The following is a 16,013-nucleotide window of genomic DNA, read 5'->3' as shown; positions in this document are numbered from 1 at the left end:
TTAGTACTGTAGTTTCCCCTTATTCACGGGGGATATGTTCCAAGACCCCCAGTGGATGCCTGAAACCATGGATAGTACCGAACCCTATATATACCATGTTTTTTCCTGTACATATGTATCTACGATAAAGTTTAATTTATACGTTAGGCACAGTAAGAGATTAACAATAACCAATAATAAAAGAGAACTATAACAATATACTGTAATAAAAGTTACTGTAGCAATCTCAGCATATTTTTTTTCTTTCCTAATTAAGTCAAGAACTTTCACCTTTTCACTTAAAGGGAGCACTTTACAGCTTCTCTTTGGCATAACTGAAATGCCAGCATCACTACTCTTGCACTTTGGGGCCATTATTAAGTAAAATAAAGGTTACTTGAACATAAGCACTGCGATACCACCATAGTCAACAGTCGATGGGATAATCAAGATGGCTACTAAGTGACTGACTAATGGGCAGGTAGCATATATATACAGTGTAGATACGCTGGACAAAGGGATGATTCATGTCCCAGGTAGCAGGGAGCGGAGGGCGCCATATTCCATCATGCTACTCAGAATGGCGGCAATTTAAAGCTTATGAATTGTTTATTTCTGGAATTTTTCCATTTAATATTTTCAGACCACGGTTGACCCCAGGTAACTAAAGTGGGAGAAAGCAGAACCGTGGATAAGGGAGGACTACTGTACTTAGAATAACACAGGAGCTTCTTAAATGTTACACAGTCCCTTTTTCTCTTTTAGTCACGCTATTCCCCTCTCTTTGTACCACCACTGCCCTCCACTTCCACTCCCCCTCCTGCCATTAGGACTATTCTTAATTCATCCATAAGTCTGAAACTTATTGCTAGAGATGCCACCTATTGCTAGAGATGCCACCTAGAACAGGAAAGCTTAACTCTGAGTTTCAAAGTAGATTTTTTTTTTTAAGTTCAGTTTATAAGCCAGGCTTGCAAGTGGTTAAAAGGTTTTTCGAGAACTTCCAAAGCTGAGTTTTTACATAAGAAACAACAAATTTGGAGGACTAACTATATTATAATCATAGTGAGAAGCAAAGTTCCCGATAAAGGGAATTCCATCCCTTTCAGGTCTAGGGGGGTTGAGGTAGAGAGAGAGATAGAGAGTGGATAAGCCTAGGGTGAGAATGCTGCCTGGGTCCTGAGAGGGATCAAGTTCCCTTCATTCTCCCTGCCTTTCACACTAGAGGTGGAACAAGCTAGAACCATCAGAAAAACTAAAGGGTAATCCCTAATCTTTCAGGCTGGTGCTTGGCTTCCTTGAGAGAACAGCCTGCGAAAACCACAAGCCATTCAGAAAGTTCTGTCCAGGACAAAGTGCTGTACCCGTCATGGCACAGTAGTAACGGAAAGAGGAATGAAGTATGAGAGAGGTTTCCCCAGCAAATGCGCCAGAGGGCAGTTTTTACAGGGTTCCACACGCTCCAGGGCAGTGCAGAGAGAGCAACCGAGTTTCGAGGTCCCCCTACAGAGTTTGGAAGTACTGAGGGGATTGCAGGACTGAAATTCACTTGGTTTCAAGAGAGAGAAGAAGGCAGTTGTTGAGTGCAGATTTCTCATGAACAGAGTATTGCACACCTCTGCAACTCCAGGCACAGCTTTCCTACTGACCAAGTGGATACAGTGAGGACAAGGCCTGAGGCCCAGAAATCAAGCCCGTGACACCTCACTAGAATGACAGCAAGCGGAGTGATGCTTCCCCCTGCACTCAAATGCTAATTTGATTAAGCAGGGAGAGGAGACCCATAGAGAGGAGCAGAAATTTTTATAGATGGAATAATTAGTCAAAATAAAGTACTTTAAATGAGAACATACTGAGATATCTCTTTAAAAGACAGGGTTGAGTATTTTATACTATAATCTGGAATGGCAGCCTTGTAACTAGAAAGAGATCACTTTAGAAAATATTAAGTTACCCTTTTTTGCAAACCCTAGATTGAGAATGGCCAATTTATACCTCTTATGCTAGAAAACATCAAATTATAATACTGCCACAATCCACACAGAAATTAAAATTTCTGATCTACAAAACCTTAGCGTATGAATAATACTGTGACTCCTCCTGTTTCTACACCATTACCCTTAAAAGATAAAAAAAAAATCATGCTATCATTCATGTCTCTCTGTTGACTGACCATTTAAAGCAGTGTATGCAGTATGTATACATCCTCTGTAACTACATAAAGAAAAATTTAGCTCTCATGTAAATGATTTAAGATTTTCTCATTTTTATTGTTGGATATTCTGCTATCTCTTAAAGGTTTTTATTTTACATATGAAGCTGTCAGTTCTGAGCAGCAAAGGTAGACTCAGGACTGTCCTCAGGACCAGGGCAAAACACTGAGTCAGAAACTAGGAAAAGCGTCAGGAAACAGGGTGGCATATACCCAGTGTAACAAGATGATCAAGAGTTTGAGCCAGACAGGCACCTACAGAGCAAGCAAGAGTCACTGGTAACAAAGAACTTTTGTTTCTAAACTAATTTTATTGGCAGAGCTTAATGAATTTTATGAACCATCATACACAAAACTATTTTTAAAAACCTTTACTATACTTATTTCGCTCTGAGACATTTCAACAAGGCAAGTAGCTACACTATTGTATACCATAAGGGTATTTTAGCAGAACTTTCTATAAAATAAAACAATCAGTAGCTAATTCAAAACTCTGACAGAACAACAAAAGGCTACCTGGAGTGTATAAACATTTCTTCAAGTGGTCCTATATCAGTTTTCTTCCTCTTTTTAAAATAGATTTCCTTCTGTTTTTGAAGATGAAACCATTTCAGATGAGGAATTTCTACCTAAATGTGGATGATGATATATGTTTAGGAATCATTAAGAGTCAGTGTCACTAGAGTCAAATATCCCCCTAGAAATATACCTACGGTTTTTTCTAGTTCTTTTTAGTTATCTCTTCATTCAACATATTTGTTTTCTGAAAGTAGTGCCTGCTGATTGAGAGCTCTCATGTAGAATTAACGGCTGTATTGGAAAGGCTATGGTCCCAGACTCCTCAAAGCAAATTCTGGAGAAGAGTTTTCAGGGAACACATGCAAGTGAGGCATTTGTCTGCAGTTAGCGTCAGAATACACCACCATAGCCTGACATCAGGATGAAGCCTTAGTTCTAACCTCACATCCGTCTTTCACTTACCTAACAGTGCCTAACTGCAGGTTTAGTCTGTGCAAGTCTGGGATTCATTTTTGAACAAGCATGAAATATTGTCTACTTCACAACCCAAGATTTCTCTGTTGTTCTGTTAGGGTTTTGAATTAGCTACTGATTGTTTTTGTTTTTTATAGAAAGGTCTGTTAAAATGCCCATTTGGTATACAACAGTGTAGCTACTCTGCCTTGTTGAAATGTTGAAATGTCTCAGAGCAAAATAAATATAGTAAACTAAGTTTTTTAAAAATAGTTTCATATATGATGGTTCATAAAATTCATTAAGCCCTACCAATAAAATTAGTTTAGAAACATCTAAAATATTTGTCACAATAAAATAGTCTATATAACAAACCTCTTTAAAAGAATTAGTGAAAATGAGTTTCAAACAGTTCCATCAAAGATATCAATAAGCACCTTTGCAAAAAACTGAATAGTTGAGACTTTTATTTTAGGATTATTTTCTAGGATTTGATTCTGTCAGAATCAAATTGATATACTTGTTCTATAACGATAAATTACAAAGTAATTTATTAAATTATATGGTTAAAGGCAATTATGCTTTCTATTTTGCTTATATCTATCTCTTTTATTTAAAAAGTAGCTGTCAGAATATCACAAGAGAACTGAAAATAGGTCTTTAAATACCTAAATACTTGTTTCTAAGGAAAGCAAAAGAATACATCATATGCTCTAAATTAATGCGCCACAAAAGAACATGGATTGAGTACTTGCTCATGTCAAGGCATGGTAACCTATTTATTATTCTACATGGTATCTCATTTAATCCTATTGTATTCCTGTGAGAATTGAGGCTCAGATATATTCAATAAATTGCCTAAGGGCACTAAGTGTTAGAAGCAAAATTCGAACCTTCATGAATGTTCTTTTCACTATACTCTGCTGTTTCTGAACTCTGGGGTGGGGGTGGGGGTGGGGTGGGAGTGCCAGGCACAAGGGGATTGATCATGAAGGAGCCATGATCTGATCCCACTCTACGTTCAGCCCTCTTTTCAACTACTCAACATCATGAGCCTTACATTTCTTTCAGAGTTCTTTCTTTGCTGCTTTTCATAGACTCTGGACAAATTACTACTTTTCTGTCTTTGCTTGTTTCTTGCACTCTTTCAGGATTGTGGTGTTGCTAAGGGTAGTAGCAGAGTGCTGGTCCTGCCAGCTCTAGCGTAGCATCTGCTTTGAGAAACACAGTTCTGGCAGGTTTTTATAGTGTGGACTGATAAAGACAGGTTTGTGCCAGGCAGTGGCTCCTGGAGAGATCACCTAGGTTCCTCAGGCCTGAGTCAGATATGAATGGCCTGGTGTTGGCTCCCTGTGCAAGTTTCTTTTCTAAACAAAGCACTATCCACTCGTTCCTCCTGTCGGAATTAAATGACAAGTAACTTCTGAATAACTTCTCATGACCTCTATAACTGCTATCTGTGGACGTTGGAAACTTCTTTGATAGCAGCATATTTGAAATGGACCTTGATCTACAAAATGAACATTTGTAGCATCTTAAAACCAATACTTAAGATACAAAACTTTTCTTTTTTGCCTTTCTCTGGACATTGCAAAATGATACATCTTTAACTTTGTGTAATTCTTAGCTGAGCACTAAGATGTTTTTGTTTTTAATATAATTAAGCATTTAAATTATTTAAAAAATTATACTTGCATGTTGGAGGACACTCTGAAAATTTGAAATTCCAATGTACTTATTATAAGAGGAAAGTTTATGAAACATATGTAAAACAATTAAATATGAAGTAGCTTTCTAAACTCTGAATTTAGGTACAAATCCCTGAATCCTTAGGAATATGGAGGAGACCTCTGGGCTGCCACAGAGCCAGCTGTCTCACTGGAATCCAGGACTGTCCTCAGTGTTAAGGTTACTGGTTTAACTGGTTTTCTTTGTCAACCTTAAGTTATTACTAGAGATTAGAAGAGATATCCCCAACTGGAAAGGCCCCACAGTAATGAATTCTTGGAAAGATCAACCAAAGCATCTGAACAGCAGTGGAAGGCATCATTATTATAGCACAGAGTGATAATTAATGTTCCAAACCACGACCCTCAGTCGTCCAAAAAAGTTTAACAAGCATGTTTAGTTCACGCTGTACAGTAAGAAAAAGAATAGAGTACTATAATTTAGAAAAATTTCTGTTAAAAAAATTAATGTTAAAAAAAGCAAGTCTTAGTCCTTCCTCCCTACCTCCTTCCTTCCTTTATATGACAAAGATTAATTGCGTTTCTATTGTGTGCCAAACCTGTACTGAATGCTGTGGATACAAAGATGAATAAAATATGTTCTTCGTCCTCAAAGAGTTTGCTGTGTAATGGTTAAATAGACATATAAGCAAATAATTTGAACACAATACAGTATTTTATTGGTTGTGTTCTAAATACCACTGGGGAGCAAGGAAGAAAGAATAATGAAATCTTCCTGAGGGAATACGGGGAAGACTCATCAGGACCAGCTTCAGAATCTTGCTCAATTTTCTACTCAGTACTTCATTTTCCAATGGTGTCAGATAAATGAGGTGCAACTATATTTGGAAAAATTACTAGTTTGGATTTACCTTGGTTATTCTGGGGTTTCAGCCTGTTTTGAATGAACAGTAGTCTTTGTTAGACAAAAAAAATCATAAGTTATTTCAGGCTGGGACTGAAATGAAGATGGGCCAATTTGTAAATTTTGTATGAAGTAATTTGAACTTCTCAGAAGAAATTTCTTTTTATAAGTTCAAGATATTGTTGAATATTCTTTATAGAACCATATAAATCATCTATTTGAGTGTTATGTGAGAATACAGAGTACCATCCGTACCACTTTATGTAATTTAAAAATTTTAATAATTTTTATACAAACTTTATTTCATATATAGTAGGTACTTATTCTCTGAGGATAATTCCATGAAAGGGCTTCTTAAAGTGAAATCACTTAAAACCAGGATCAAACATTCAGAGTAAACTATGAAAGATTAAACTAAAAGTTAGAAAAATAAGTTGATTTTAATTCAATTAAGAAAATCTGTAACATAACTGAAACAGTGTAGGATAGTGAAAATTAGGAGTGTAGGATAGTTTATTTTATTGGCGTTAATTTTTTTGTGTGCTTCATAGCACATATTAGATTTTTTTTACCGCATATTTGACTTTTACAGTATGATAACATCACTTTTATAAAAAATATTAAGTGCTTCATCAGTTTTTCTAAAGGCTTCTCTTAGCCCTTTGAAAGTCAAGTCACTCTGAAGAACTTATTCTCTCACCATCCTTGTTGGTTTTCTCATTTATTAGTGGCTTGGAATGTAATCTCAGCAGTTATTCATTATCACTTTAATTCATTTCATGAAATCTTTTGAATGATTTCCAGTTTCATTTTAGAAGTGAATTTGCCTTGTATTTGTTGAGTAACCAATGTCCTTGATAGGATGGGCATACATATAGACACTGGTATTAAACAGAGAAATAACATTTGAGTTACACTAATTTTGTAAGTGGTCACTCCATTAGTATTTTCATTTTGTGATGGCTTTTGTTTCCCTATTATTATGTTTTAACTGTAAAAACTGGTATGAATTAATATTTCTTAACACAATAGAATATTTCATTTAACCTCTTTTAATTATTTGTATCATTATGTATGGAACTCACTTTATAAAAATTATAATCCTAGCATAGAAACCAGCTAGATCATGAAATGATAAAGATGATGACGACAGTGATGGCTGCCATTTATGAAGCTCCTATTCTGTACCAGTTGATCTACTAGGCAGTTTACATAGTACTTTTTCACAACCTAGCAAGGATGGTGTTAATCATCCTGATTTCATACATAAGGAAACTGAGGAAATTCATACAGATGATGAGTGTCTTAAGGAGTTAAAGACAAGCCATTTTAATTCTCAAGTTTGTGCTCTTTGCACTACATTATGTCTGCCTTTGGTGTAAAGAAGCATTCACTTGTCATATGAGAGTTTTCTCACAAACTATGTTTTTTTTGGTGCATATAAAATTCATAAAAATTTGATTATCCCACAGTTGTAGAAATACATTTCTAGGTTTATATACACTGGCTATTAAGAATCTTGTAAAAATTATGTTTCTTCCTCTAGTTTCTTATTGAGAGATACTCCACAAATACCCCTGCTTCAGCAAATTCAAGAGTCAAAATGGGATGAGAGATGTGAAATTAATGACATTAGATTTTTAAAACAAACCTCATAAAATATTAACGTTTTAAAAAATTGCTTGACATCATGAAATACATCCAATTTTAATAGCTTATTAGTATTTTCAGACAGAGAAAGGCACACCATTTCCCAAAGTCTCTTTAATGGAAACCTGTGATTGCTACCGGAATTGCAGTTATTTTACAACGTCTATTTTTCTATAACTCATTACTTTAAAATTCCAAGATTCAGCTTTGATATATGCATGAGCTGAATGGAGGAAATACAGATATTTTTACAGTCTTTTATAATTGCGGAACCTGAAATTTCAGATACTAGTCTTGATTCAGCCTACGGCAAATTTTCAGTTGTTCGAAAGTTTTATTTCTCATTCAAAGAGCAGCTTTGATCATGGCCTACGGTCAAAGACGCTGTTTGTATAGTTAAAAAAAAATCTCTTCAACATCAAACAATATATGAGGCAGGAATCTAAAATTAGCCCATTACTCAGGCACACAGAACTTTGTGGTCCCAGGAATAATGGTCTTCTTGGAAAAATGCCTCTTAAGATGAGTAAAACTTCAGAAGCTATTGCTTTACTGCTTTGGGTTTTTTTTATTTTTGTCCTCTAGCATATATAACTAAATAATGATACATTTCTTATATATAGTCATAAGGTGCCACTGAGATGTCTTTCGGGCTTAGATCTTTTGGTATCTTATATTCTCTCCTAAGAAAAATGAAATTACACTCTTTAAAGCTGCCAGTTTCTTGCAAATCATTGTTTCACATACATATCATTATATTTTTGGTACAACATGTCCCCAGGGACTTGCTCTATTGTTATTTCTCACTCAGCATGTCTCAAAACTACCAAACCTACTGAAGCATTAAGCATACCTTTTTGGATATGCTCTTAGGAATATGCAAATTGCCATACTGAAGCCAGTCATCCAGCCAGCATGTCTGATTTTCTGCTTTGAACACAGTTCTGTCTTGCAATAGAGGCAGGCATTAACGTCTCTTGAGTCGCCTACTTGGGCAATAATGTACAGAAGAGAGAAATTTCATTTTGATTGCATCCAGTGATCTTGTTATACTCCAAAGCACGAAGACTGATCTTTTGTTATTTCTAGCCTAGAAAGTGTAATTGCAGCTACATTCATATTTATATAAGTCCCTAATCTCTAAACCAAGTTTCTACCCTGGGAATTTTAGATTAATTTTAGGTCAATTTTATATAATCTTTAAAAAAAATTCTCTCGCTTTTTTGCAACAGCTTTACTTCCAGAACACAGGTGTCATGAAAACCACGGCTAATTTAAGCCAAGATGGGAAAGGAAAAGACTCCTATCAACACATCTTCATTGGACCCATAGATTTGGGCAAGTCTACCACTACTGGCCATCTGATCTACAAATGTGGTGCGATCGACAAAAGAACCATCGAAAAACATGAGAAGGAGGCTGCTGAGATGGGAAAGGGCTCCTTCAAGTATGCCCAGGTCTTAGATATTGAAAGCTGAATGTGAGTGTGGTATCGTCATTGATATCTCCCTGTGGAAATTCAAGACCAGCAAGTATTATGTGACCATCACTGATGCCCAAGGACATAGAGACTATCAAAAACATGATTACAGGCACATCTCAGGCTGACTGTGCTGTCCTGATTGTTGCTGCTGATGCTGGGTGAATATGAAATAGGTTATCTCTAAGAATGGGCAGACCCGTGAGCATGCCCTTCTGGCTTACATGCTGGGTAGGAAAGAACTAATTGTTAGTGTTAACAAAACGGATTCCACTGAACCACCCTACAGCCAGAAAAGATACAAGGAAATTGTTAAGGAAGTCAGCACCTACATTAAAAAAATTGGCTACAACCCCAACACAGGAGCATTTGTGCCAATTTCTGTTTGGAATGGTGACAACATGCTGGAGCCAAGTACTAACATGCTTTTGGTTCAAGGGATGGAAAGTCACCTGTAAAGATGGCAATGCCAGTGGAACAATGCTGCTTGAAGATCTGGATTGCATCCTGCCACCAAACACATCCAACTGATAAGCCCTTGCGTCTGCCCCTTCAGGACATCTACAAAACTGGTGGTACTGGTACTGTCCCCGTGGAGACTGGTGTTCTCAAATCTGTCAGGGTGGTCACCTTTGCTCCAGTCAACGTTACAACTGAAATCAAGTCTGTTGAAATGCACCATGAAGTGTTGAGTGAAGCTCTTCCTGGGGACAATGCTGGTTTCAATGTCAAGAACATGTCTGTCAAAGATGTTTGTTGCGGTAATGTGGCTAATAACAGCAAAAATGACCCAATAATGGAAGCAGCTGTCTTCACAGTTCAGGTGATTATCCTGAGCCATCCAGGCCAAATCAGTGCCAGCTATGCACCTATGCTGGACTGTCACAGAGCTCACACTGCTTGCAGGTTTGCTGAGCTAAAGGAAAAGACCGCTGTTCTGGGAAGAAGCTGGAAGATGGCCCCAAATTCTTGAAAGCTGGTGATGCTGCCATGGTTGATATGGCTCCTGGCAAGTTTATGTGTGTTGAGTGCTTCTCTAAGATCCTCGTCTGGGTCATTTTGCTTTTGGTGACATGGGACAGAGTTGCTGGTGTCATCAAAGCAGTGGGCAATAAGGCTGCTAGAGCCTGCAGGGTCACCAAGTCTGCCCAGAAAGCTCAGTAGGCAAAATGAATCTTATCCCTAATACCTGCCACCCCAGTCTTAATCAGTGGTGGAAAAACCGTCCCAGAATTGTTTGTCTCAATTGGCCATTTAAGTTTCATAGTAAAGGACTGGTTAATGATAACAGTGGATCATAAAACCTTCAGAAGTACTTTGTGGACCATTTGTTTTCTGTATGTGTGTTCTGCAGTTCTAAGTTATTAGTTTTTTAAATTAGTACTTTTTAATGGAAATAACTTGACCAAAAATCTGTCACAGAATTTGAGGCCCATTAAAACAAAGTTTAATGAGAAAAAAAATTCTCTCAAATCTCTTAGATATTTTATAGCTGTTGCCTCTTTAGATACTCATATCCTCATGTGGGAAATGGAAAACGTAAGCTCTTTCCATTGTTAATCAGTTTTAGAGCTGTGAAAATTTCTCAAAAGCTATATCAACTCAGTCATCAGAAAACAGGGTTTTTTTGGTTTTATTTTGTTTTGTTTCAGTTGTCCTAATGACTGTTTCTTTTAATTTTTTTCTCTTAACCTGTGTACATTCTCTGCCAAACTTTTTGTCTTTTCTCAGTTCTGTATTACTATTCTACCAGATGTCCTTTTATGTTTTTGTCTTAAGTTTGTACCTGTTTTGAATCACTATCTAAACTTCTCCTGTGGTACTCTAGTGAGGCACTGTTCAACATGAGTTCAGTAGGCACTTTTCCCTGCTACCTAGTAGCTTAGAGTCAAAACATAAAATGTTGAAATGGATTAACTATAGATAACAATGGTAATTTAGATAAATAATGGAACATCAATGAAATTTAAAACAAAGTTAACCCCATTATAGTAAAGGGAATCGAGGAAGGGAACACTCTGGTATTGTACATATAGCCTTTCTATATATTCTAGTAAATAAGACAGAATCAAATTCATGATAGTTAAAACCTTTCTAAATGAATTTTACTACATTTTCATAGGAACGGTGTGAAAGGAAGAATGGATAGATATTTTCTGTGAAATGGTGAGAAAACAGGGAACTGTGAGAACGGCATTTGAATATTTAAGGACCTGGGTTGTAGAAGGAGGAAATCATAAGCTCCATCAGTGGTGGAGCTGGAACTACTGGATTTATTTGAATATAAAGGGAAAGGATGTGTTGAGTTCTGGAAATGGGAAGAAAAGGAGATGAAGACAATCAGAGAATACCTGAGTGGAAGATACAGGAGGAAGATGAATAGGCAAATGAAAACTGCTCTTGAGTGTAGATTTCTTATAAAAAGGGAAAGAGGGGGGAGTGAAAGCAGAAAAGAAAAATAAATGAGGCTGTTGCTTATAAAATTTAAAAAGTCTTTTAAAGATGAACTAGTAAGTAAATTAGAGTAACTAGCAGTTTTTTTACATGTAATGAAATCTATAACCAGTTTTGAACATATTTCTAACATGTTTTTTTGAGTTGCTAAATACCTATACTCTACATACAGCATTATGGATAGTTTACATTTTTCATTCAATGTCATTGATTGTTCTTTATATTTCTCAAATATATAGATATTCTCAAAGTAGCAAGTTTTCTACCAAGGCAACCATGCCATTGTTATTTAATTATTTACTTATCCATAAAATAAAAGCTGTTTTTCACTTAACAAGATATGAGGGAATAAGGCCAAAAGCATAAGAGAATTGTTCTGGAAATATATCAGGGAGAGAAGGCAGTGGGAAGCATTCAATAAGCCTGTAATTTTGAAACAGATACGGTAGTTTATACAGAATTGAAGGTGAAGTGAGAATAACTAGAGAATAAAAACTTCTGAATAACAGACATGGTTTTGAGAGGCATGAGGGAACTTTCTGGGGTGGTGATAATGTCCAATACTTTGATATGATTGCTGATTACATGGGTTTATTCCTATCTTAAGTGTCATTGAGCTATATAATGTATAAATAAAATATTTATACATTTTGCTGTACGTAAAATGTATCTTAATTTTTTCAAGACAGGAAAAAACTTGCTTGAATTCTAAGGGATGCTTAGACTAAGATATTGTTTGAATTTTTATAATTTCTACTGGATATATACCTAGTATTATCTTTGATGTTACTTTTAAAATGTTCTTTAAAGTGATACACTGGGAAGAAAAACTTGCCAATATATTTCATTTATAACTGTCAAGAGCTGAAATTTCCCAACACTAACCTCTGTTTCAGATTCCTGCAGTTTCTTCTGCAGCATTAGTTGGTATCAGCAGGGGGTTAACGGCACTCAATTTAACCTTGCTATTTGTACACTGTTTTGAATTTTTTTTTCTTTTTTCCTCATTTAACTTCCTTACATAGATTCCCCATTTTAAAGATTGTACATGCACCATGGGATCTGTACCCTGAAAGACTGTAGTACAGATAAGCACACAATAAAAGCACATTTGAAGGTAATGAGAAGCTACAAGACTTTTCTTTTTTTCTGGGAGCATAGAGGCATTGCTGTGAAAAAATCACTGGAACAAGAGAAAAATTGAGTAAGCCTTATCATGCCGTTATTTTTCCGAGAAGATTACAGGCTTGTTTAAAATACGTAAGAATTATATAGGAATGGATTAATTATAGGTTATATGTCCACACAGACGGACAGATCTTTGCGACTGTTCTACCTGCAGCTAGCCATGGACAGATGTATCTCACCAGAAGCACTCCCTCTCTCTCCCCCACATTAAAATTATAAAATCTATTATGGCTTGGGACCACATCCACTACTACTCTCCCAATCCCTCCCTTCCCTCCCACCTAACCTACCCCCCGACACCCCCCCCCCCCATCCTTCCTGTTCAAAACAGTCTTCAGCAGCAGGATAGGGAAAAATGGATGATTTGAAGAGGGGTGCTTAAACCTCAGATGTTTCCCCACTCCTCCCCCATGAAATCCTGGTGAACTTATTGACTCACTACTCTTATGAATGGCCTTTGTCTTTCTCTGTGTAGGTACTGAGTACAATCTCTTTCCAGATTGGTGGAACTAGAAAGGAAGGAGGGTTGGCTCAAATTCTGGCAATCCTGTAAGAACAGTGTGGGAGATCAAGATTTGGCCACCCTGAAATATATCTCTTTACCTTGATTGTTTTCTCTGACGGACATTTGACCTCCCCCACTAACTGCCTAAAGAATTTGACATAGTAACTCCTTCCTGGAACAGATCTTCTATCTGATGGCTGTAATATAATGTAAAATAGATGTTACAATAGGAAAGGCACCAACAAGCCCATCTTATCAGAAATTCTGTCTCTCTGGCCACATTCTCTAGATGGCCCTGAGAGGAGTTGCCAGACAAACATTTACATTTATAAGGGAAATCTCCATTTGTAAAGGTATCCTCTTCTCTGTATTGGGAAGAGGCGGGATGACCTCATTTCTAGAAACTTATCAATGTGGAAGGTGAGGCCTTAAATCTGCATAATAACTTTACTCTTGTTTACAGTGCTTTGGCAGTGATCTCCTGTAACTGACTCCCCCCACCCCCAACATCTCCTTTGTCTTTAGCTGAAGATGGTATTTAAGACGAGAATTTCTGTTATTGTGTTGAGAAACGCAGTGTCCCTGGTTTCTCCCATGTGCACGTTATTAAACTTGGTATTATTTTCTCCTGCTAACCTGTCTTGTTAATTATTTGGCCAGCCATAAGAACCTTAAGGGAAAGAGCAGAGGGCGATTCTCCCTCTTCCCCCACAACAGTAATAATGAGAAACTCTCCTGTCGAGTTTAAACATGAAGAAGAGCCCAGCTTCCCTGTTCCTCATCCTCCAATTTCCCTCATTTCTGACCACTATTTTGCACAACTCCAGCATACTCTTCTCCTAGTCTGGAGCCCGAGATTTCACTAGTTTCATTTTCATGTGCTGGGCATCCTGCAAGGTGCTGGAGACACCACAGTGAAAACAACAACAAAACCATCTCCAGTGACTTGAAGTTGAGGGAGATCTCACTATATGCAGCAGGGAGGAAACAGGAATTCCTGTTATCCCAAGCAGACATTCTTTTGTGTGTGTGTGTGAGGAAGATCAGCCCTGAGCTAACATCCGATGCCAATCCTCCTCTTTTGTGCCGAGAAAGATTGGCCCTGGGCTAACATCCGTGCCCATCTTCCTCTACTTTATATGGGACACCGACACAGCATGGCTTGACAAGCGGTGTGTCAGTGAGCGCCCGAGATCCGAACCTGCGAACCCCCGGCCGTAGAAGCAGAGCGCGTGCACTTCACTGCTGTGCCACTGGACTGGCCCCCAAGCAGAGATTCTGAAAGCATTTCTCCAGAGATGCACTTCTTTGGTGATTAGGGACTATGATAACCCAGGAATTGTATTAAAATAATAGTCTACTACTGTTCTAGGGTGATATACATCCTGGTTTACACTTGTTGTCCTGACATATTTATTTTTAATAACAGGATCCCCTTTCACTCCCCAAAAATATGGATAGTACATTATACAGTCACTCTAGTCATAACAAAAATGGACTTCTCAGGGGATGTGGGGATTAACAAAAGCCCAAATTGTAAACATATGACATTAAGTATTTCAGAGTTAATGTGGTGGCAGTGATGTTTAAAAATATTTATAAGTGCAAACGTTCATTAAATGTTCTTCAAAACAAAACAAAAAACTCTTTGGAAAGAGAACTGTCATTACTATGAAATAATTCCTACATGATGCCTATAGCACTGCCCCTACAATTAATGTGGAATAACCACCTAATATTCGAAACAGTAAGTCAAACTTAAAGGCATAAAATATTTATGACAGAATACTTGAACATTTCAATTAAGAATTTTTCAGCTTTAATAATAAAATTGAATGTTTAAATTTTTCTTGTTCCCAGCCTTTATAATGAAAGGTAGCCAATCATGGGCCTTTATTTTGAACATTATTTTTAACTCATGTTAAATGTAGGAAACAAATAATGTTTAGAAATAGAGGTATTGATTTTAGGATTTGACAAATGTTTTATATTTATCTTTCCTTTTATTTACCTTTTTAAAAGACCTATTACTTCATATAAATTATTCTGCATATTTAAATGTATAGGCATGAAGTTCAATTAGTAAAACATGCTTTAGTAAGAAAACAATTTATTTTCTGATTTAATACTAATCAACCATTGCTAATGTGCTATAAAATCCTACTTAAGAGAGATACTGACTCCAATTATTAAAGTTAATGGCCTCCAATTGCCTCATCTTGCCTTAGTCTAGGACAATAAACATGCAGAACCCATAATTTAATTACCACCTGTTAATATCGGCTCTAAGTTCACCTCTCTTTCAGGATGCAACTTCCGTATCTTCCTACTTAAAACACCAGCCTGCTAACTACACTCACAGTATACAGGTCACAGATCTGCTGGGACTTTCAAGATGGAACTTGCTGCCTCTTGCCTTAGGGATTGCTAAATAAAATTACTATTTTTGTCCATTTATCATTCTAATTTTTAAAATCTCTAGATTATATAAAGATTATATTTTCTTCCTTTAATATATTTATGTACCTTAAAAACCATTCAAGAAGTGAGTTATGTTATTTTACAACAATAAAAGGCAAAAATAAAAACAAATCTATATTCATTCTTATTTGGGCATCATAAGATGTAAGAAAACATCAGATAATGTGGCACAGTAAGAGGGTTAGCTTATCATAAAACCCCATTGATATGCACTGGAGCAATGTGCAGTTCTATTTATAGGAATTTATTAGAAACTTGGTCCCCTGTACCCTCCTGATACATGTACCATTCTAGTGAAACCTAATTGTATCAGTTCACCCATGGGACTCAAACTCTGGGAAATTAATTTGTGCTAACCAAACTCACAAGAGATTGACTTATAAACTAGTAAATCACTTTTTAATTTACCATGGGAATGCTACCTGATCCAAGAACCATAAAAATATATCTGACGTTTTTGAGTTCCCATTACTTTCAGTGCAGGCACTACAAAGAATACA

The 16,013-nt window shown here is 36.7% G+C and overlaps 1 protein-coding gene and 1 pseudogene across 4 annotated transcripts in view; one reads left to right on the top strand and one right to left on the bottom strand.

The window, feature by feature from the left end:
• Positions 1 to 16,013, bottom strand: part of LOC131413228 (ubiquitin-conjugating enzyme E2 E2) — a 339,406-nt gene that overhangs the window by 211,935 nt on the left and 111,458 nt on the right. The window lies entirely within an intron of this gene.
• On the top strand, positions 8,690 to 10,150 carry LOC131413221 (elongation factor 1-alpha 1-like; annotated as a pseudogene).

The sequence above is a fragment of the Diceros bicornis genome, chromosome 2, assembly GCF_020826845.1.
Source record: "Diceros bicornis minor isolate mBicDic1 chromosome 2, mDicBic1.mat.cur, whole genome shotgun sequence".
In the NCBI taxonomy this organism is placed as follows: Eukaryota; Metazoa; Chordata; class Mammalia; order Perissodactyla; family Rhinocerotidae; genus Diceros; species Diceros bicornis.
The sequence above is the reverse complement of the archived record's forward strand: the minus strand, read 5'-3'. Positions and strand labels throughout refer to the sequence as shown.